At 43.1% G+C, this 15,887-nt stretch overlaps 1 pseudogene; it reads right to left on the minus strand.

Annotated features, from left to right (window-relative positions):
• Window positions 1-6,061: 6,061 nt before the first annotated feature.
• The window catches only part of LOC140203693 (sodium- and chloride-dependent neutral and basic amino acid transporter B(0+)-like), a 48,202-nt pseudogene continuing 38,376 nt past the window's right edge, over window positions 6,062-15,887 (minus strand).

A 15,887-nucleotide genomic window follows, 5' to 3' on the forward strand; every position in this document is an offset into this window, starting at 1 on the left:
GATACTGTTGGGGGGCAGACCTATCGAGGAAGCCACAGCAGCAAGTCTCTGGCACTGAATATGATAGTGGTTCAGAAGGGGAAGGTGCTGAGGAGGGGTGCAGTGGTGATAGGAGATCCCATAGTTAGAGGAGTAGATAAGAGAGTCCATGAACGCGATAGAGAGAATAGATGGTATGTAGCATCCCAGGTGTCAGGGTCAGGGATGCCTTGGATCATGTTTGCTGGGTTTGCCATCTTCTCTGTCCTTGAACACATGGCTCATGTACAGAACAAGTCTGTTTCAGAGGTTGCTCAGTCAGGTACGTACAGTGTCAGCTTGATTGTGCTGAAGGTTGATGAAGCACCAATCCAAGTGGGATTGTTATGATTCTGAATCAGAAATCTTATTTCCTGAGTAGAAAATCCTGAAATTCTGATGACTCCCATAATGGCAGCTTCAATAGTTAGACTTCTTTCTGTATCTTCAGCTCAGTTTTATTCTGCTTTCAACTTTCAGAGGTAGAATCTAATCATGGAAACGTAAAGAAATCAGGGAAGTTAGAAAATGATGGGTCCAGCAGTATGTCTCCTCAACCACCTCCAATGTGGTCTCCTTCACACTGGAGAAACTAAATACAGATTGGGTGACCAGTTTGTAGAGCACCTCCATGAACTCTACCAAGGTGACCTTATGGTTCAATTACAAGTTGCTTTAATTTTGCATTCCACTCCCACAGCGACCAATATCTGTAAGTCACTTCCTGTACTGTTTGAATGATTTTTGAAGTTAATGTTGATAGATACAGCAGTCCATCTTCCTTCTGGGCACACTGTAGCGTTAGATCACAATATCGTATTCAACAGTTTCATGATATTTGCTTTCATCAGAATTGGCCACTTCTGCTGTTGAGTTGTCCATATATACTGTGACCTATGGTTGTGCGTATTTTTGCAGTCACAGCATGATAGTTTGGGCATCTCCAGCATTCTCATACATGTTAAACAGAAATAGGCCCTTTGATCCACCAAGCCCATGGCAACCATTGAACGCCCATCCTATTTCATTCTCCCCACATTGGTTGTTCACACTCAGTCCCTTCAAACCCATCCCCATGAAGATCACATTACAAAATCACTGTCCTCTGTGACCCAATCACCACCCTCACTGTTAAGCAGTCCACCAGTGTACGAGCATAATAACACACAAATTGAGCCCCTCAAACATACTTTACTGTTTAATATTAGATAAGATTTTATGCTTTTAATCTTACCTCCTTATTCTCATTTACCTGCAATAATATTTCATCCTTTTATTCAACAAGATTCTGCCTACTTGACTTAGGAATATTCACAGACCCTACTTCCATTGTGCTATGAGAAAGAGAAGGACCAAGACTCTTAATCCTCTAATGTGAGTGGCCCTTAAATTTAGATTTAGGCAGCCTATCCCGATCCTATCAAGACCCACAGTATCTTTTATGTTTTCATCAAGTTGTCTTTTACACTTCTAAACTCTTTCAACTACAAACCCAGCCTATTCATCTTCCCAGGAAACATTTATCACTCTTGTGCTTTGAAGTTGAAGCAGAGAACCATAAAATGACTGCTTGTATTTCAGATCTAGTTATGTCTGCTCTAACAGAAAGACAGAACCTGCCCTGTCTGAAACAGAACAATCCATGACCAGAAAACATGACAGTGGGTTTGTTGATCATGGTGGATTTAAAATTTGGAGGAAAACGTTGAACTCCAATAAGTCAAGGAAGTGGAAGCAGACAGATCAATTGTCTTTATTTGTGCTTGGAGATGGAGGGAGGCTGCCATTTTGTGGAACTGTTTTACACCCTCCATTTTGTGAGATGAAATTGCCTTGCTTTCTGTCTTTTAAAGTAAACACTAAAGTTGCTTTAGGCAATATGCTATTCTAGAGATAATTTCCAAATAAGAAGTTATTTGTAAGGTGTTCTTTGATATAACATAATATGCAGGTTTGCGAATGTTGGGGTTGGTGCCTGCTGAGAGTGATTCAATCTGGTTACTGAAGAGAACAAAGAGCCATAAATTATTGACTGTCACTTGCTGGAGAGAGGGCAATAAATGGATGCTGGCCTGGAGCAGAGCCAATAACAAGGTGTTAAATGTCAGACACATGACCTACAGCCAATGACACTGGAATGCAATATTGAATTGGTAAGGAATAAGTATAAAAGAGGACACTTCCAGTGTGCTATCAGTGATAATGCTCTCAAGAGACCCATCATCACCAGGAAGAACCTCTATGCCAGGGACTGGGAGGAGAAAGGATTGGTCATCTGCTTAATGGAGAACCCCTATTTCGGTATTATAAATTGGTACAAAGGAAAGAGTAGAATTTGTTGTTGGCATGGGTTCTGTTGTTATCTGTGCAGAGACAATACAGTGGGAGCTTCCAGTAATTATGAGTTGTGTAGTGAATTTCCTAACCTAGTTTGTTGACAAATGGTCAACAGGTCAGTGTGATGCTTCTGAATGAAATTAATATGACCCAGAACTCATTGAAGACTCAACAGGGCAAGAGCTCCACCTGCTGAAAATGAAGAGTCATGGGTGATTGGAGAGGTGAGGAGCAACATCACAGCATCTGGAAAATCTCAGTAGGTCAGGGAACACCACAAACCTGTGCCCATGACTAGAATCCCCTATCACAGCTGCTCAGCTAGATTTTGTCCTACTCTGCTGTTTAGCAGAGCTAGTCATGGTGCCAATGCTCATTCATGGCTGCTGCTGTCATTTCATCTCAGAAGCTATCAACTCCAACAGTATCTAAAATGATTTACCTGTTTGAGAGAGAATGGCCACAGGGGAATCCTGCACTGCCCGCATCACCCTCTTGCTGGTCACTGTTCTATTTGGCTAAAGCTGTGATGTGACCACCTTGCCGAAACTCCCACCTATATCACTTTCTGCCTCCTGTAAACTCCACAGAGAGTCCAGCTCCGCTCTCTGACCCATGTGGTGTGACAGGAGCTGCGTTCTGACCACCCCACCTGTAAATAGTTGTAAGGGATATGACCGCTCTATAATTGAACGAGGAGTGTGTCACTCCACTGCCTGACATTGCCACCTCTTTAATAAACTGGTAGACTTACATGAAAAAAATCTCCTTACCTTAGAGCTGATCTGTTTCTTCACTGAAGGCCACATTTTAAATTACTAACAGCACTTTCATTTCAAAACAGCTTTTCTTCACAACTTCAACTGTAATTCCCATACTAGGAGTCAAATCCAAGCTGCCTGGGTGAAAAGCAGGAATCCTAGCAGGCAGACTAGTGGGAATAGCTACATGTACATAGATTCCAGCTTTATATTACACCCACAATGAACTTCATGAGTGATATTATGTCCTGTATTATTTATATACTTTATACTTTATTGTCACCAAACAATTCATACTAGAACTATATTTCTATAGTTTGGGAATATATAGACAACTCACAAAAATATTTTCTGCTCCTTAGCGCCACCAAAACTGAATCAATTTCTTTATTTTCCAAAGGAAGATACTTTCTTTCTACTGCTTTTAGTATCAATCTTCTTTTTCCACTTTGCCAAGCTTACTTCTGTTTAATCCATACCTGGGGCAGCAGGCCATCCTGGAATTGTAGAAACATTTGCAGTGCTGAGCTGCCTCCGCCCTCCCTAACCCTATGCTGTTCTGTCTGCACTCTCCAGTGGAAATCAAGTTGTTTACACTGGCATTTTGATTGGTTTCTTGCGATATACTTTGTCCTCTAGTGGATAAAGATGACAAGCCGAAGGGGCACAGTAAGAAGAAATTTGTGTTATCGAGCAGATCTGGACCTTTCTTTATTTTTATGTGTTAGGCTGAGTGAGAAACCCTCCTGGGCTTAACTTTTCTCTCGAATCCCTTCGACCTCCTCTCCCACTGTGCTGGAGGCCCAGAGGATCAAACAAGAAACAGTCACCTCTGGGATCAAACAGTGGTTTTTGTCTTTGCCTCAGATGCAGTGGCTGAGGGGAGATCTGATAGAGGTTTATAAGATTATGAGAGGCATAGATAGAGTGAACAGGGAATATCTGTTTTCCAGGGTAGAAATGTCTAATACCAGAGACCATGCATTGAAGGTAAGAGGGGGTAGTTTCAAAGGGGATGTGAGGGCTAAGTTTTTAACTCTAAGAGTGTAGGATGCTTGGAATGCACTGCCTGGTATGGCAGTAGAGGCAAATACATTGGTGGTTTTTAAGAGACAACTGGATAGGTACATGGATGTAAGGAAGATGAAGGGATATGGACATAGTGTTGGTAGGAGGGATTAGTTTTTCGGGGTTTTGATTTAATTTTTAGCTGGTTCAGCATAACATTGTGTTCCTGTGCTGAACTGTTCAATGTTCTCTGTTCTATTCCGTGGCAGTCCTGCTGTTTCATAGTTCAGATGCAGGGAGAATAGAGTTCTGCTTCAGCACCATCTCCAACCACTCTGCAGTGATTAAAGGCTGGCTTTTAATGGTGCAGGTGTGGAGGTCTTCCCAACATTCCCATATGGCTGTCTGGGTGTGGTCAGCCTTGTTTAGCGGGAAGACATTAAATCAAAGTTACATCTGTCATATCTGTGTACTTTGTCAAAAGAATGGACAGCCTGAAACAGTCTGTTGTAACTTAGCTCCATAAATGGACGTCCCCTCTCCCTTCTGTCTGACCTCACTCTCTGTCCGCTCTCGCCCTCAGTCTCGCACACCATACCGTTTGCATTCTCACGTACTGTATCTTTCCCTCTGTCTCATGCACACTGCACATCTCCCCAAGTCTGCACAACTCCCCTTTCTGTTGGAAGTCACAGAACAGAGTGGTACACAGGGCTAATAAACCAAAGTACATCTGGAGGGGATGCAGCTGGTTCACGCCAGAGGACAGTGAGCACTGAAGTTATCCAGGAATCTCTAAGCACTGCTGTAAATTAACATCAACGAGCACGAAACAAAAACCCCAGAGGACCTCAGTGGCTATGACAGAGATCGTCAATTCAGAATTGCACAGGAACTGATGCCACTACAGTGTGCTCTACAAAATAAAGGAGCATACAGAAGTGCTCTGACTAATGAGCACAATATCGATGGAACTGAGTGGGATCTATGTTTATTCATTATCAGTGCCTGAAGTGAAATGGAATTGAAAATAAAACAGCTTGGAGTCTGTTGCTTATCATTGCAGTGAGTTTAGATAGAAATGCAGATCTGCCTGGGATGAACATCCAGCTGTTGGAAGGGTGGACATTGGCCAGGAGGGGGTTCAGCTGGTCCCATTGCATTGCTGGGATTAGCTCAGTCAGACTTAGCACCAAACAACGTGCTGAAAATTGTCTTTGAATATTTTTCATTAAGTGTTCTGTTCAGCCCTGCTGCTCTTGAGGTCAGTTTCAGCTTGGTTCATGGTTGATTAGAACACATTAATTCTAACATTGTGATAATAATAAAAATATCTGATCAATGGGAATGAAGATTCGTACTAGTTGTGTAATTATCACATGAAAACTAGAAAAAAGGGTAATTATCCAAGAAAAGTTGCCCAGTTCACACTCAGCATCCTGTTTGATTTATAAAATCAAATCCAGCAATGATTCAGGCCCATTAGACAAGTCAAGTTGGAACCTATCAGCAAATTCTGACCATCAGCATTGTCTATGGACAGTCAATGTTTCCAAGTGTGTTGGCATCTGGTGACAAACATGAAGTGTATCAGGTCCCTTTGAACTTTGGCCATTGTGCAGGATCTCTACAACTGAATGATCTCTCCTGGATTCAGCCCACCCCATGATGATGTCATTGTGTGTTCCAGGGAATTCCTAGATCTTCTGAAGATCTTCCACTGAAGTTACAATGAAAGCATCAGAACGGCTGAAGATCTTCTCTTACAACATGTGGAACTCAGCAGGTCGGGCAGCATCCGTGGAAAAGATCGGTCGACGTTTCGGGCAGGAACCCTTCGTCAGGACTTCCTGCTGAGTTCCTCCAGCGTGTTGTGAGTGTTGCTTTGACCCCAGCATCTGCAGATTATTTTGTGTTGAAGATCTTTTCTTGACAGCTCACACCTCAGGGTCAGTAAGAAGTTTCACTTGGTTAGGGGCAACCACAGAATCAGGCTTGTTTTGGTATCTTTCTCTTCTGTGTTGTTCCAAGTATGGACCCCAATCAGGAGCTGGTGCACAAGCAGCAGAAATTTTCTGTGGAAATTAAGGTGAAAAGTTTAACACTTCGATATTTATTGACCATTGACTTCCATCAGAAGTCGTCCTGATTCAGATCAGATTTTCCTGTGGATTCTTCCAACACATTGGTAACCTAGGAACAGTACCTTTTTGCCTGCTCCTAGATTACCTCTTATTCATTTGGGAGCAAACAAGCAGCAGATGAATGAAATATACTGTATTTGTGCAACAGACATATGATCACTTTTGAAATTTCTTCCCAGCAACTATCTGCAAAACAATTTTGCAACATACACTCACTAAAAAATTAGGACACCAATTCATAACTCTCCAGTGTAGACTCTTCACTAGCTGATTATAATCAGCTTTTATCAGTGCCCTTTTCATGAAAGTGAAATCTGACTGGGGCTCTGATGTTAGCAACCCAGGCTGATGTGATTTTAGCTGAGCAGAAGATGGAATGATAAATTGGAGAAGGGTTCAAATGAATGCAATTTCTCTGCAACAACAATGTAGTTTGTCTCACTAACAGTAATTTGCCAGTCTTGTATACATTTTCTTTCTGTCACTGATCAAATCCCCCTTGGAAAGCCACAATTGAATCTCCCACTACTGCCCCATCAGGCAACATTAATGCTTGCTGTGTTGAGAAGATTTTCTTCACTCCATTGTAGGTAATGATCTTAAAGCTTTGTTTTTTGACTCTAGCACCAGTCCCAGCATCTTCACTCTTTCCCTGAAACCAAAGTTCCCCATCCATGGATTTATTTTAGTAAAACTTTCTTGGTCCTTCTCTACAGCCTTCACATCTTTCATGAGGATTCATGTCAGATTTTGGTGTGGCCATATCATGAGATGCTCTGTATACAAAGCCCAGGAATCAGTTTGCCTTTTAATTGGATTGTCAACCTGTTCTGTCACTTCCAGTGATTTATGCATCTGGGTTTCTGTTCTCACAGCTGCACTGAGCCTGTAGAACAAAGAATTGCAGAACTGTCTAACTGTGAAGCCTCTGCTACCATGGCACCTGACAACTGCAACATGCTCCTGGCTCATCTTCCTCATTCTGAGCTCTCATCAATCAAGGTTGTGTCAGTTTCTGCTGTTCATGTCATAACATTCACTAGACTCCACTTTTGCCTTGCTGTCCCAGCACCTGGTTAAATACTGCCTTGATTTTCTATGGCTTCACCACTGAGCCAAGATGAATTCTTCAAAAGATGAAGGCTGGGTGGAACATAGAAACATAAAAAGATAGAAAATAGGTGCAGGAGTAGGCCATTCGGCCCTTCGAGCCTGCACCGCCATTTATTATGATCATGGCTGATCATCCAACTCAGAACCCTGCACCAGCCTTCCCTCCATACCCCCTGATCCCCGTAGCCACAAGGGCCATATCTAACTCCCTCTTAAATATAGCCAATGAACCGGCCTCAACTGTTTCCTGTGGCAGAGAATTCCACAGATTCACCACTCTCTGTGTGAAGAAGTTTTTCCTAATCTCAGTCCTAAAAGGCTTCCCCTTTATCCTCAAACTGTGACTCCTCGTTCTGGACTTCCCCAACATCGGGAACAATCTTCCTGCATCTAGCCTGTCCAATCCCTTTAGGATTTTATATGTTTCAATCAGATCCCCCCTCAATCTTCTAAATTCCAACGAGTACAAGCCTAGTTCATCCAGTCTTTCTTCATATGAAAGTCCTGCCACCTCAGGAATCAATCTGGTGAACCTTCTTTGTACTCCCTCTATGGCAAGGATGTCTTTCCTCAGATTAGGGCACCAAAACTGCACACAATACTCCAGGTGTGGTCTCACCAAGGCCTTGTACAACTGCAGTAGTACCTCCCTGCTCCTGTACTCGAATCCTCTCGCTATAAATGCCAACATACCATTCGCCTTTTTCACCGCCTGCTGTACCTGCATGCCCACTTTCAATGACTGGCGTATAATGACACCCAGGTCTCGTTGCACCTCCCCTTTTCCTAATCAGCCACCATTCAGATAATAATCTGTTTTCCTATTTTTGCCACCAAAGTGGATAACTTCACATTTATCCACATTAAATTGCATCTGCCATGAATTTGCCCACTCACCCAACCTATCCAAGTCACCCTGCATCTTCTTATCATCCTCCTCACAGCTAACACTGCCGCCCAGCTTCATGTCATCCGCAAACTTGGAGATGCTGCATTTAATTCCCTCATCCAAGACATTAATATATATTGTAAACAACTGGGGTCCCAGCACTGAGCCTTGCGGTACCCCACTAGTCACTGCCTGCCATTCTGAAAAGGTCCCGTTTATTCCCACTCTTTGCTTCCTGTCTGCTAAGCAATTCTCTATCCACATCAATACCTTACCCCCAAAACTGCGTGCTTTAAGTTTGCACACTAATCTCCTGTGTGGGACCTTATCAAAAGCCTTTTGAAAATCCAAATATACCACAACCACTGGTTCTCCTCTATCCACTCTACTAGTTACATCCTCAAAAAATTCTGTGAGATTCGTCAGACATGAGTTTCCTTTCACAAATCCATGCTGACTTTGTCCGATGATTTCACCGCTTTCCAAATGTGCTGTTATCACATCTTTGATAACCGACTCCAGCAGTTTCCCCACCACAGACGTTAGGCTAACCGGTCTATAATTCCCCGGTTTCTCTCTCCCTCCTTTTTTAAAAAGTGGGGTTACATTAGCTACCCTCCAATCCTCAGGAACTAGTCCAGAATCTAACGAGTTTTGAAAAATTATCACTAATGCATCCACTATTTCTTGGGCTACTTCCTTAAGCACTCTGGGATGCAGACCATCTGGCCCTGGGGATTTATCTGCCTTCAATCCCTTCAATTTACCTAACACCACTTCCCTACTAACATGTATTTCGCTCAGTTCCTCCATCTAACTGGACCCTCTGTCCCCTACTATTTCTGGAAGATTATTTATGTCCTCCTTAGTGAAGACAGAACCAAAGTAATTATTCAATTGGTCTGCCTTGTCCTTGCTCCCCATAATCAATTCACCTGTTTCTGTCTGTAGGGGACCTACATTTGTCTTTACCAGTCTTTTCCTTTTTACATATCTATAAAAGCTTTTACAGTCAGTTTTTATGTTCCCTGCCAGTTTTCTCTCATAATCTTTTTTCCCCTTCCTAATTAAGCCCTTTGTCCTCCTCTGCTGAACTCTGAATTTCTCCCAGTCCTCAGGTGAGCCACTTTTTCTGGCTAATTTGTATGCTTCTTCTTTGGAATTGATACTATCCCTAATTTCTCTTGTCAGCCACGGGTGCACTACATTCCTTGATTTATTCTTTTGCCAAACTGGGATGAACAATTGTTGTAGTTCATCCATGCAATCTTTAAATGCTTGCCATTGCATATCCACCGTCAATCCTTTAAGTGTCATTTGCCAGTCTATCTTAGCTAATTCACGACTCATACCTTCAAAGTTACCCCTCTTTAAGTTCAGAACCTTTGTTTCTGAATTAACTATGTCACTCTCCATCTTAATGAAGAATTCCACCATATTATGGTCACTCTTACCCAAGGGGCCTCTCACGACAAGATTGCTAATTAACCCTTCCTCATTGCTCAAAACCCAGTCTAGAATAGCCTGCTCTCTAGTTGGTTCCTCGACATGTTTGTTCAAAAAACCATCCCGCATACATTCCAAGAAATCCTCTTCCTCAGCACCTTTACCAATTTGGTTCACCCAATCTATATGTAGATTGAACTCACCCATTATAACTGCTGTTCTTTTATTGCACACATTTCTAATTTCCTGTTTAATACCATCTCCGACCTCACTACTACTGTTAGGTGGCCTGTACACAACCCCCACCAGCGTTTTCTGCCCCTTAGTGTTATGCAGCTCCACCCATATCGATTCCACATCTTCCCAGCTTATGTCCTTCCTTTCCATTGCGTTAATCTCATCTTTAACCAGCAACGCCACCCCACCTCCTTTTCTTTCATGTCTATCCCTCTTGAATATTGAATATCCCTGAACGTTGAGCTCCCATCCTTGGTCACCCTGGAGCCATGTCTCTGTGATCCCAACTATATCATAATCATTAATAACAATCTGCACTTTCAATTCATCCACCTTGTTACGAATGCTCCTTGCATTGACACACAAAGCCTTCAGGCGCTCTTTTACAACTCTCTTAGCTCTTATACAATTATGTTGAAAAGTGGCCCTTTTTGATGCATGCCCTGGATTTGTCGGCCTGCCACTTTTACTTTTCTCCTTACTACTTTTTGCTTCTACCCTCACTTTACACCCCTCTGTCTCTCTGCACTGGTTCCCACCCCCCTGTTGTGAACTAACCTGCTCTCGCCTAACCTCTTTAATTTGATTCCCACCCCCCAACCATTCTAGTTTAAAGTCACCTCAGTAGCCCCCGCTAATCTCCCTGCCAGGATATTGGTCCCCCTAGGTTTCAAGTGTAACCCGTCCTTTTTGTACAGGTCACGCCTGCGCCAAAAGAGGTCCCAGTGATCCAAAAACTTGAATCCCTGCCCCCTGCTCCAATCCCTCAGCCACGCATTTATCCTCCACCTCATCGCATTCCTACTCTCACTGTCGCGTGGCACAGGCAGTAATCCCGAGATTACTACCTTTGCGGTCCTTTTTCTCAACTCCCTTCCTAGCTCCCTATATTCTCCTTTCAGGACCTCATCCCTTTTCCTACCTATGTCATTGGTACCTATATGTACCACGACCTCTGGCTCCTCACCCTCCCACTTCAGGATATCTTGGACGCGATCAGAAATATCCCAGACCCTGGCACCAGGGAGGCAAACTACCATCTGGGTCTCTGGACTGCATCCACAGAATCGCCTATCTGACCCCCTTACTATCGAGTCCCCTATCACAACTGCCCTCCTCTTCCTTTCCCTACCAGGGTGTGTTCACCAGCAGTAGCTGATCTTGGCCACAGGTGGGCAACATTGAGTGCAGCAACCATGTTTCCGCCCAGGACGCTCTCCCGGTGGTGTCTGCACTTAAAACCAGCTTCCTCGTAAGGGCTGGATGGAGAAACTCTCCTCAAACTGAAGCTGAAATGAAATCAAACTGGCATCATTATATAGGGTGAATTCTACACCAGGTGTCTCTCAATAGGCATTCAGAGCAATTGAATTAGAGTGAAAGATCAGTTACATAACAAAAGCAGGGAATAGTTGATAAAATTGATGGTTTGTAGGAACACACTGGAATCAACATCTAGAAAAGACCCTTTGGTCTCTCCCCCACAATTTTCAACCTTATGCACCTTAATATATTATCACTTAAGACTATGAGATCTCGTTGTGTGGGATACAAGGTGACAGACCAGATAAAATCCAAGTTGTTTTGGGTACAGAAAAAATTGGGAATTCTGCCTAGCTTGCTCAGGAAAATATGGGCCCCTGTGACTTTATGTCATTCCTTCTGCTTGTTGGATGGGATCACTACCAGAGATGCAAACAGCTCTTGCTTTTGATTGAAGAAATTAAATGAATTAGTGTCCACTGAACAACGTGGTAGCTTGTTTCAAAGATTTACAATGCATGGATCAATAAATCTAGTGAATCCTTTATTCCTGCTCTCTGCCTCCTTTCAATCAGCTAATCTTCTATCCATGCAGGTATCTTTCCTGTAATATCATGGGCTCCTACCTTGTTAAGCAGCCTCATGTGCAGCACCTTGTTAAAAGCCTTTTGAAAATCCAAATAAACAACATCCACTGACTCGCTTTTGTCTATCCTGCTGGTATTTCCTCAAAGAATTCCAACAGATTTGTCAGGCAAGATTTCCACTTCAGGAAACCATGTTGACTTTGGCCTATGTGCCTCCAAGTATCCCAGAACCTCATCCTTAATGGACTTCAACATCTTCCCAACCACTGAAGTCAGACTAACAGCTCTACAATTTCCTTTTTTCTGCCTCCCTCCCTTCTTAAAAGAGTAGAGAGACATTTGCAATGTTCGAGTCCTCTGGAACCATTCCACCAGAATATATTGATTCTTGAAAGACCATTAGTAATTCCTCCACAATCTCTTCAGCTACACTAAAGTGCAATATATATAGGTAGGGATGCTAAAATTTTTGCAGAGTACTCAAGTAATTTAATGTATTGCACAGTACTGCTGCCACAAAAAAAATTCATGATGTACGTGAGTGATGATAAACCTTATTCTGATATGGGTCTCTATTGTGGACTGAGAGTGGGAAGGCGATATGGAGTGGGAAATCATAGTTGGGAATAGGTGAAGGGAAAGTGGAGGGAGTGGGAAGCATTCTGTAATGATTAATAATTGTTTGGAATCACATGGTGTCTCAGGGTTGGGCATGTCTGGCTCCCTGTCCCTGGCTTTCCTCCTCTGCCTCTTGTCCCAAACACCTCGTATGGCACTGCACCCTCACCATTCTGAACGTCCTTTGCTCCTATCAGATTTACAAACTCACTCTCTGCTCCACATTGATAAATACAGTTCACCCTCGCTATATTTATGAGCCTAAGACTTTTGCACAGTACTGTACCATTTTCAGAACCCTGGGCTATAGTCTGTCTGGTCCAGGTGACTTCAGACCTTTCAGCTCCCCAAGCAGCTTCTCTTTCATAATAATAGCTACTCTCACTTCTGCCCCCTGACACTCTTGAAATTCTGGCATATGACTATAGTCTTTCGCAGTGAAGAGAGACACAAAATACTTATTAAGTTTGTCCACCATTTCTTTGTCCCACCTCAATACCTCTTTAGTGTCATTTTCCAGTGGTCCAATTTCCACACACACCCCTCTTTTACACTTTATATATCTGAAAAATTCTTTGGTATCCTCTTTTATATTATTGGCTAGTTTACCTTTATTTTCCATCTTTTCTTTCATTGCTTTTATAGTTGCCTTCTGTTGGTTTTTAAAAGCTTCCCAATCATGCAACTCCCCATTAATTGGTGCAATATTATATGCCCTCTCTTTTGATTTATGCTATCTTTGACTTCTCTTATCAGCCATAGTTGTGTCATCCTGCCTTTAGAATACTTATTCAACTTTGGGACGTTTCTATGCTGTGCCTTCAGAATTGCTCCCAGAATTCCCACCGTTGCTGTCATCCCTGCTCGTGTTACCTTCCAATCAACTTTGGCCAGCTGCTCTCCATGCTTCTGTAATTCCCTTTACACCACTATAATACTGATACATCTGACTTTAGCTTCTCCCTCTCAAGCTGAAGAATGAATTCTATCATATTATGATTACTGGCTCCTAAGTGTTCCTTTACCTTAAACTCTTTAATTAATTCTGGTTCATTGCACAGTGCCCAATCTAGAATTGCCTTTCTCCTAGTGGGCTCAACCATAAACTGCTCTGAAAAGCTATCTTGTAAGCATTCTACAAGATCCCTCTTTTGGGAACAACCTGATTTTCACAACATACCCGCATATTGAAATCCCCTATGACTATCACAACATTGCCCTTTTTATAAGCCTTTTCTATCTCCCTCTGTAATTTGTACCCCATATCCTGGAGCTGTTGGAAGGTCTGTATATAAACCCCATCATCCCGATGATCCAGAAATCTGATACACTGTCCTGCACCAATTCCTCAACCACTCATTCATCTGCCAAATCATTCTATTCTTCCCCTCATTGACATGTGGCTTAGGCAGCAATCCAGAATACTAACCTGGAAGTCTAGCTTCTCAGTTGTCTACCCAACTCCCCATGTTGATGGTACCAATATGTAGCATGACTCCTGCTGCTTACTGCCCCCATTAGACCTGATCCGAGACATCCCTGGCCCTGGCACCTGCGAGGTAACATACTATCCAGGTGTCTTCTGCATGTGCACAGAACCTCCTGTCTGCTCCTCAGACTATGGAATCTCCTATTACTACAGCACATTTTTTTTCTTCCCTTCCCTTCTGAGTCACAGAGCCAGACTCACGGCCAGAGACTCGGTCACTCCAGTTTCTCCCTCCTATGTCGCACCCCCCCCCCCATATAAACAGGATCCAAGGTGGTAAGTGTTATGGGGGACAGACACTGGGGTGCTCTGCATTGGCTGCCTATTTGCTTTTCCTCTTGACTGTCACACAGGGACCTCTCCCCTGCAACTTAGGGGTGACTATCTCCCTGAAGCTCCCACTTATCACCTCCTTATTCTCCTGCACGGGCCAAAAGCCATCGATCTGCAGCTCCTGTTCCCGAACGCGGTCTCTAAGAAGCTGCAATTCAATGCACTTCATGTGGATGTAGTTAACAGGGAGAGTGGGGGTCTTGCAGAGTGCCCATATCTCACATGAAGAACATACCACCAACCCTGGACCCATTCTGACCACACCAGCGATGTACTTGTAGACAAAGAAAGAAAAAAAAACTTATGTTGGCCTTCACCCCTCCTTGCTGAAGCCTGTTGAGCCAAAGTCTGACCACTCTAACACTGTCCACTTCAACAATGGCCGCTCCACTTACACCTTGCTTCTTTTTATTGTGCTTTGCCCAGTGTCTAGTAGATCATTATGATTGCAGCTGCCAAGAAGTCCCAAAAGGATGATCTGAGCTCGTTTTAAACCTCACACCACCTCAGCCAAACAAGTGACTGCTCACAATGATTGTAGCCCACCAAAAATTCCCAGAAGGTCACAAGCTTTTTTTAAACATCGCACCACCTCAGCCAGGACTTTGTTCCTTTTCCTAGTTATGTCATGGTCCTGATATATACAATTTCTGGCCGTTCACCCTCTCCTTTATAAATGCTGAGGATTCAGTCTGAGATATGCCTGGCCAATGGGAGGCAACATGGTATCCACATTTACAGAATTTTCTGTCTATAACTTCCTGATTGCTTGCTGCACCTTTTCATATTTTTCCATATTTCACTAAAACTGCAGAATTTGTTTGTCCTTCAGAGACCAATGGTAGCTCTCAGAGCAAACACAGCAATTCTATTCCTCCCTCGGTTATTTCTCTGTAATCTGTTCTCAATGACATGCCCACAAATCCTCCAATTCTTCTATTACCCCTCTACACCAGGAGCAATTTATAGTGGGCAACTGATTGAACAAGCAGGGGACACTGGATAATTGGACCATACCCTTTACAGACAGGGTCGAAGGTCTAGATTGAATACGGGTCACTGGAATTGTGAGACAGCTGCACTACCTGAAGAGGCACTGTACCATGTGAGTATGCTGTAGCGGTGTTATCAGAATTAATGCCACTCTCACCCATTTCAGATGCTAACACCAGAAACTTGTCTGATGAAAGATTAGTTCTTATTTCAGTATAAGGCACTATCAACCATGAATCAACTAAAATCATGGAATTAGAATTGAAGTACTGCATATAAGAGGCAGCGCCCTTATGACCCAGGTGGGTTGTAGGATCAATAACTGTAACAAATCAGATGGGTCCATATCAAGAGCGCAGCTGCAAATGGAAGAATGCCACTGGTCACAGGATTTGTTAACTGCTTCCACTGTGGTCAATTATTTTATAGGTTGGCTGAAAGTCTCCCACTCTGACCACTTGGTCTTGCTGTAAATGTGTAACCGCATTCTCTGCCCTGATTTCTTGCAGATTGTGCAGTCTGTGTTATAAAAGGGGTTCCTGGGAATCCAAACACAATCTGGCAGTGCTGGGACACCGGCTGGTTTTCCATATTGACTGAGGTAGTGATTTAAGTGACACTGTAGACCAAACCCACAGAGGACCAACCAAG

Source organism: Mobula birostris, chromosome 10, assembly GCF_030028105.1.
Source record: "Mobula birostris isolate sMobBir1 chromosome 10, sMobBir1.hap1, whole genome shotgun sequence".
NCBI classification, from domain to species: domain Eukaryota; kingdom Metazoa; phylum Chordata; class Chondrichthyes; order Myliobatiformes; family Myliobatidae; genus Mobula; species Mobula birostris.